This window comes from Poecilia latipinna, unplaced genomic scaffold (assembly GCF_001443285.1).
Source record: "Poecilia latipinna isolate Pla-1442-1.1 unplaced genomic scaffold, P_latipinna-1.0 Scaffold1024, whole genome shotgun sequence".
Classification (NCBI taxonomy): Eukaryota; Metazoa; Chordata; class Actinopteri; order Cyprinodontiformes; family Poeciliidae; genus Poecilia; species Poecilia latipinna.
Window position 1 is genome coordinate 149265 of NW_015113640.1, and position 5240 is coordinate 154504.

The following is a 5240-nucleotide window of genomic DNA, read 5'->3' on the forward strand; positions in this document are numbered from 1 at the left end:
AGTGTGTCCAGTTTCCCCAGTGTGACCAGTTTCTCCAGTGTGTCCAGTTTCCCCAGTGTGTCGAGTGTTTCTGACTCACCCAGCCCCAGTAGCAGCAGAACCTTCAGCTGAGCCATTGGTGGTCCAGCTTCCTGTGAATAAATGTCTGCAGTCCTGCAGCAGCTTTTAAACTCTGTTCACAACTTCCTGCTGGAGAGACAGACACTGATCTGTCCAATCACAGGACGGACACTGATCTGCGCTGTTATCTGCATACAGAGTGGGGTTGCCACCTTTCCAAAATGAAAATGTGCGACGCCCACTACATCGCCCTACTCTCATTTAACAGATCTGCAGCCAATGACTTGAGACTGAGGGTGTTACTGACAGAGGATCGCCTTTGCCTTAAGGCGAGGTAGCACAGGTCAACAGTGGTTGCCAGGAACATGCCGCAGACTTAGCTTTGAGGGTGTTTTCTAACTTGCCATTTTCTTTAGCTTTAGCTTTGCAACTAGCTAAAACAGAGGAAAGCACAGAATTATTTATTCCCGACAATCCCCCTGTTCTTCTGGGGCGGTATTTCTACCACCCCACTCCAGTTTGGTGCAGATGTTGGAGATGCTAGCCTCGGGTGACTGCTGCTCGGTGTTAAGAAAATAAATTTAAAACATGCTAGTTTTAAAACTTAAAATGTCTTGATTGAAATAGCCTAATTATAATTTTCAGATGAATAACTTATTCTGCCCTATTGACCTTTATGTTATCTGTAGTTACAGCAGATTGTTTGCTAAGATCCTTTGTCTGTGTGGGAAACAATCAGGAGAAGTTCCAGCTTTCACACTGATCTGTGAAAAGCCATAAAGCCATAAAACAGCATGAGTTCAGGCCAGTGGAGGAGAAGCTCTGCTTCCACTTTGTTTAGATAATGGTGACAACTGATGTTTGATCTTGAAAACAAGTTGCAGGGAGTTTCTAACTTTAAAGACGGTCCGAGACAGCTCCTGGTTGGATGAGCAAAGATACGCCTTATTTGAATAAATTAAAGACAAGAATACTCCTTTACTATAAAACTTTGTACACAGGAGTAACACATCAGATTTTGCTCTATGCAATTTCTCCGAAGACATCTTTGCTTTTTGTTTGTCGTTTCCATCTTTTATCTTTTTCCCTCTCTCAGGGAAATTCATGTGTTGTTTGTGCTCTGAGTTTTCTGATGTGCTTTTCTGGTGATGGTATGTATCTGTGTTGAATAAATGCTGATTATGGTGATGCTGTTATCTTTGTGTGATCTCAGTCTTTGCGCACAGCATTTTCTGAATCCAAGCATAAGAGAGGATATAACAAGTCAAAAGGTTTTAAAAAAGGGTTAATAAGTTTTAGAATTTTTTCTCTCTTAATATCGGTCATCAGCAGCTTGTCAAACCACTGTAGCTTGAGCTCAGCACCAGTGTTGTAGTACTCGAGATCGGTCTTGGTCTCGAGACCATTTATTGATGATTTCGGACTTGTCTCGCTCTCTGAGGACTCTGCATTTTATTTCAAGACCAGTCGAGACTACAACTGTGAAAATATCACTAAACGTACAGCATATTATCAGGTTTATTTGTTAATATCTTTGTTTTCAAAGATATTGGTGTTCCTCTTCATGTGATTAAAAACTTGTCACATTTTCAGAGTCAGTTCAGGGAAAATATAAACTGAACAAACTGAACCATGAATGTAAAGACAAACAGCCAGGAAATGTTGCTTTTTCAATGCATTCATTGATTTATTGTTAATTTCTGAGTGGAGAAAGATCCATTAGGGAGATCAAGGTTAGGTGAAAACAAACAAAGCTATTGATTTATTCTGCTCCTACAAACATGTGGATCAAACTGATCAAGATACAATAATGAAATTATATCTGAGAGGAAATTTGATGAGAATTATATTTCATTACAGTTTGTTTTATTAAATCCCAATTGTTGTTCTTATCCACCCAATCCACACACATCCATGATGAAAACCCGAATCTGAAATGCATTGCCTGGTACAACTGGAGTAATCACACCATAAATCATGCCGTTGAACACCACTGCTGAACCAACGTCACCCTGTAGAAAAACATTACATCAATATATTTATTTATGTTGTAAAACAGAAAAGTCTTCTAATCACTGGATGGATGGTGAAGAGCATTTGCATTTGTTGTAAATGTAAAATTGCAACAAAAAAATTGAAACTCAGAAATCCATCCATCCATCTTCTTTCATTTATCCAGGGTCGGGTCGTGGGGGTAACACCTTAGGAAGGGAAGCCCAGACTTCCCTCTCCCCAGCCACTTGTTCTGTAAGAACGGAAATACTACTTAAGGAGTTGTTTTTGCGAAAGGATTTTGTCGCCTCTCTTGGTCAACCTGACCTTATTTCTTTGCAAAGAGCAATGGATCCAAAAATGGCTTTGGAAGGAATACTGTTCGGACAAGATAAGAACAACAGTTTGAGAAGAATTGGGCGACTCTGCAATTCTGAGAAGGAGCAGATGTTGGATAAAGATGTCTCAAATATTTTAAAGGTCATCCAATACACACTTAGTATAAGGCATGCCAGAATCTTTGCACAAATCAAGGGTAGCAACCTCATTGGTCGATACTTTCCAACTCACATCAGTGAAGATGAGAGTGTATAAAAAAGGGTGATCTTAAGAATACGGGGAGATTTTTTGTTGAGACTTTGGAAGATTTTTGAGTACTGAACTGATGAAAATGTAATGAGGAATCTGTGGTAGTGTAATAAATCTCTAGCTCGTCTATGGCCTAGCAGCAAGAACTACTTCTCAGAGCGTTATTTCTTTTACTTATATATTTAAGAGTATAGCCACCTTTCAATTCTCCAATAGTTGCAGTTCCTCTGGGGGATTCCCAAGGCATTCCCAGGCCACCTGGGAAACTTAGTCCCTCCAGTGTTTCCTGGGTCTTCTCCTGGTGGGACATGCCCGGAACACGTCACCATGGAGGCGTCCAAGAGGCATCTTGAGCAGATGCCCAAGCCACCTCAACTGGCTCCTCTTGACATGAAATAACAGCAGCTTTACTTTGAGTTCCTTCCAAGTGACTGAGCTTGCCACTGAAAAGCTCTTTAATCACAGAGGCAATCTCGTCCCCAGCGATTGGAGAGTCCAACCTAGAGCCCCCAGGCTCCACTTCCTCAATGGAAGGCAGGTTGGTGGGATTGAGGAGGTCTTAAAAGTACTTTGTCGACTGGCCCACAACGTCCTGAGTCAACGTCAGCAGCACACCATCCCCACTACAAACAGTGTTGGTGCTGCACTGCTTCCCCCTCCTGAGACTCCGGATGGTTGGACCAGAATCACCTCGAAGCCATGCGGAAGTCTCTCTCCATGGCCTCTCTGAACTCCTCCCACACCTGAATTTTTTCCTCATCAACCAACCAGACCGCATGCTGTTTGGACTGCCAGTACCCAAAAAGGCCTGATAGGACTCCTTCTTCAACCTGACAGCATCCCTCACCAAAGGTGTCCACCAATGGATTCGAGGGTTGCTACCATGACAAGCACCAACAACCACAGCTCTGATATGTCGCCTCGACAATGCGGGCATGAAACATGGTCCTATCAGACTCCACACCCCTTTCTTCCCCCGGAACATGTTCGAAGTTCCCCCAGAGGTGGGAGTTAAAGCTCCATCTCACAGGAGACTCTGCCAGATGTTCCCAGCAGACCCTCACAACACGTTTGGGCCTGACCAGGCCTGACCAGCAAGGTACTAAAAGGTTGGTGTTTCTCAGTCATGAAATATATTTGGAGCCTCAATTGTGCAGAAGTTTGTGAAATCAACATCCTACCTGTGAGACACAGAGTAAACTTAGTTCCTGTGAGTTTTTCTCAGACAAAATGTGTAAGATCAGGACATATTTGAAATATTTTTTCAAAAACATGTTTAAATGATTTCATGTGGCATATTGTAATGACCGTCCAGCTCTAGGCTCCACTCAGCTCACCTTTCTTTGACACCAAGTGAAGCAAAGATTGTAGCGCGAGTTCTGCTTTATTTCCTCCTCATTCTGCTCCCTCGAAGGTGTTGGCCTGCCTTAATCAGTTTTTATTTGTGTGACTATCACCAGTCTTAAATGTTATGGTTATGTCAGTGAGAAGCCTTGTGCGTGAGAGCAGATAAAGCAGATAGAGAAAAGACAAAGAGTCCTTTTGTCCATAACAGAGTGTTCCTTATGAATCTCTTGTAACATTTCTGGTCTATAAAATGACAAGATTCATAGTTTCTTTTATGAAGGACATTTAGTTCCATTAGTATTTTTGTTTTTCATGATGTAGCATCAGGACATTTTTTCCTATTCTTTGTATTTATGTTTGTCCATAACTTGATGTTTGTTGGCAGATTAGCTCCACTTTACACCAAACTAACTTTTAAAACAGACAATTTTTTCAGATGAATCATATCTCTAATTAAATCAGACTGTTACTAGCTGGTTCGTCTTGTTACTCCACACCACTGCTCCTCGTCTCTTCTTCCTGGTTTCCTTATGGTCTCTTCCCGTCATTCATTTTTGTTCCTTGTGCTTTGTTTTTTTTTGTAAGTTTGATTTTTTTTAAAAATCTACCACATAACTTTTATGTCTCCTGCCTGCTGCATTTGGTCCACACATCAACCACACGTCATGAAAGATGGTGGTAATGCACTGGACTTTACAGCCACTGTGTCCATCATGGTCAGTTTGGAGTGAACATATGTAATATAAGTATTTAGGTATAAATATAAATAGTTTCATTAAGAACCACAATAAAGCCCTACTTTGTTACAAAATAAAATGGCAACAATGGAATTTTTAAAATTAAATCTTCCAGTTATAAACACTAAGTTCTGCTGTTCAGCCCAATTATCCATCCAGCCAGCCTTCCATTTGTGTGCACAAATGCATCAAATCAATCGAGAAAACTGTAAAAGCAAAGAAATGTGGGTGACTTTGTCATTGTTTCATCGATTCTGCGTCCGTTTGTCTTGGGCACTCGTGTGAAGAGAGGTGCTGAACTGTTCACTCTTCACTACCCGGTGGTGGGGAAGGACACCGGTCAGGCCTAGTCAGGGCTGGTCAGGCCCAAACATGTTGTGAGGGTCTGCTGGGAACATTTGGCAGAGTGTCCTGTGAGACGGAGCTTTAACTCCTACCACCAGGGGAACTTTGAATATGTTCTGGGGGAAGTGGGGCATATTGAGTCTGAACAGACCACGTTTCGTGCCTCCATTG

General features: G+C 41.8%; 2 long non-coding RNA genes across 2 annotated transcripts in view; one reads left to right on the plus strand and one right to left on the minus strand.

Moving 5' to 3' along the window:
* The window catches only part of LOC106958874 (uncharacterized), a 12383-nt gene extending 10281 nt beyond the window's left edge, over nt 1–2102 (plus strand). The window contains exon 3 of the long non-coding RNA XR_001427237.1: nt 1921–2102. This is a non-coding gene — a long non-coding RNA (uncharacterized LOC106958874). The remainder of the gene's footprint in view (nt 1–1920) is intronic.
* Nucleotides 1734–5240, minus strand: part of LOC106958873 (uncharacterized) — a 14397-nt gene continuing 10890 nt past the window's right edge. Inside the window, exon 3 of the long non-coding RNA XR_001427236.1 lies at nt 1734–2014. This is a non-coding gene — a long non-coding RNA (uncharacterized LOC106958873). The remainder of the gene's footprint in view (nt 2015–5240) is intronic.